The 2,561-nt window shown below is 47.6% G+C and overlaps 1 long non-coding RNA gene across 1 annotated transcript in view; it reads right to left on the bottom strand.

Moving 5' to 3' along the window:
- Nucleotides 1-189: 189 nt before the first annotated feature.
- Nucleotides 190-2,561, bottom strand: part of LOC116185186 — a 14,986-nt gene continuing 12,614 nt past the window's right edge. Inside the window, exon 3 of the long non-coding RNA XR_004149982.1 lies at nucleotides 190-1,417. This is a non-coding gene — a long non-coding RNA (uncharacterized LOC116185186). The remainder of the gene's footprint in view (nucleotides 1,418-2,561) is intronic.

Raw genomic sequence — 2,561 nt, 5'->3', positions numbered from 1 at the left:
AAAAAAAAAAAAAAAAAAGTGGATTTCTCTGGTCGATTACTCACCACCATTCTGCGCGATAATCGGGTCGATAGCCACCAACAGGACGAGGAAGATAGGAGTCATATTGACCACCCTCTTTCCCGTCTTCTCTCGGTCTCCCGTGATCACTGCACACTTAATACCACCGTTGCAGCGTTCCACCTATGGAAAAACAAATCACGCTCGTCATAACATACCACCTTCACTTCGTTCCGCCGTTGGAGATCTTCGTACGAGCGAAGACGAGGCGAAATCGTTCGAGCGTGTGCGTGTGCGTGTGTGTGTGTGCGCGCGCCTCGATGACAACCTGTCGAGCTGGAAGAACAACCAAATAGGACGGGAAATTCGTTCTCGAGCTGTACGTTGCCGAGCGATCGTTCGAGGATTTCGCGATCTCGCTCGCCGATCGTTGGTCGATCGTAGCGGTAGGTAAAAAAATACTATTTATCGATGCCTGGTCCGTAGTTGATGGACAAGCACGGACAAGGGAAACGCTTATTCGGCGAGAATCGAACGTAACTATCGACACGCGCCATTTACTACCGGCCCGGTGTTCCCCGGTGTTCTCTCGGTAAAAACCCGAATTTACCGAGCACGCTCGCGCACGATAAAAGAAAAAAACGGCAAGTTTTTCACCAACATCGTTAACAACGATCGCACGCTCGTTGTTCCTCGAATGCAACGAGATCGCATCGCGACTCTGTCCGTTCTCGTCCTTCCTTCGTATATATCCGCCGATCGATCCCGAACTCCCGATTTCCTTTCGCTTCGATCGTATATCAGGAGAATCGATCTCTCGACGACGATCCGTCGTCGCTGCGTTCTTTCCAAAAACTGCCCTCCTCGGATGTATTTCCCCGGAGATCAACGAACTTCTTTTCCCTTTTCTTCCATCGCTTTCTCGGTCTCCCACTTTACCACCGATTCTTCCTTCCTTCCTTCCTTCCTTCCTTCCTCTCCTTCTTCTTATATCGATTCCCAACTATACGAATATCGACGGCGTGGACAAGGTGTATCGCGATAGGCGAAGAAGAAGAAGAAAAAGAAGGTTGAAAACATTTCTCTTCTCCCCTTCCTTACGATACTGCGGCATTCCCTTTTCCGTATAATTTCGACTACTTCCGAACCATTTTACCTGTACTCTTTCTTTCGATGATTCCACGACCATCCCATATTTTTCACCACCCTCCACTCGAAAGATGACCACCTCGTTCGAGCAGCTTTCGCACCGCTTCAGATCTGGAAACCGTCCACTACTCGCGAGTTTTCACTCGCCTCTCTTACATTTTTTTCCCCTCCCGATGATGAATTCCTTCGATCCTTCTTCCCCTTTCCCATCCGACTTACGATCGATCGTGCTCCTCTTCATCCCATCCAACTGTTATAAATTCCTCCTCTACGATCTTTCGTATCGAATTTTTAATAGAAACGATGGTTACCATTTTTGATACCTCTTCTCACCCTATCCGCCTCGATCTAGGAATCGGATAGCGAATAATAACGATCGTACGATCATCGAGGTATGCAAAAGAAACTTTTATCCATCTCGAATTTCGTTGGAGCGGCGTCCTTTTGCGCGCGTCCTTCCTCTCTCGTTCCTCGTTTCATATCTTCAACGACATTATTCCTCCCTTCTTACTTTTCTCTCCATCGATCCTCGATCCTCCCTGATAAATTTTTTCACCGTATAAAAAAATGGCTGAGCTAAAGCGATCGTGCGCACAACGGAATCACTTTCACAATTGAACGCTTCTTTCCTCTCACTGATTCCTCTTCTTCTTCCTCTTCTTCTTCTTCTTCTTCTTCTTCTTTCTCCTCCTCCTCTTCTTCTTCTTTTTCTTCGTGGTCGAATTTTAAACCGATCGTTCGCTTCTTTACGCGTACAGTTGGAAGAGAAAGAGAGGGAGAGGGAGAGAGGGAGAGAGAGATATTGCCGCGTTCTTGGAATCAATCGTACGCGTATCGTAGAAGCACGATCCTCGGTCGAATCGGGCTAATTCGAGAATGATCTTTTCGCGATAAGACAAGGTAAGGATGGAAGGGGAGGGGAAGAGCACGTGTGAATCTTGCCGCGAACAACACAAGGATTTAAATTAGAAAATAGGCTGCGATATTATGCGATCGCGTAGAAGGTAGTTTTCTGAACGCGCGCTGCGGCTTGACTGACTCATCCCCATACCCCCCGACGATACCCCCTCGCCACCTACCGTTCAACACCGCGCAAGCGCGGCATCCCCTCTGACTCGGCGTTTCGAGTACGAAACACGTATGAATTCGCGCCGAGTGCGATTTTAAATCACTCTTCCTCGCTTCGGGAGAAACGTTTGGCCGCGATATCGTTTAACGAAATTGCCTCGAAAGTGTAAACTTTCTTCCGAGCGCAAACGAATCTCTTACTCATCGAATCTCGACTCGATGAAAAATCGGTTCGTAAGTCGGGCGAAGGAAATAAGAATTTTTCATTTCGTAAAATTTGAAATTGTACGCACCGTTGAAAAGTAAGTACGGTCGAACGTGTGTGTAAAGTAGGAGCGGAGAAG

This window comes from Apis dorsata, unplaced genomic scaffold, assembly GCF_000469605.1.
Source record: "Apis dorsata unplaced genomic scaffold, Apis dorsata 1.3 scaffold_118, whole genome shotgun sequence".
Lineage (NCBI taxonomy): Eukaryota > Metazoa > Arthropoda > Insecta > Hymenoptera > Apidae > Apis > Apis dorsata.
Note: the sequence above shows the minus strand (reverse complement) of the source record. Positions and strands in the feature narration are given on the sequence as shown.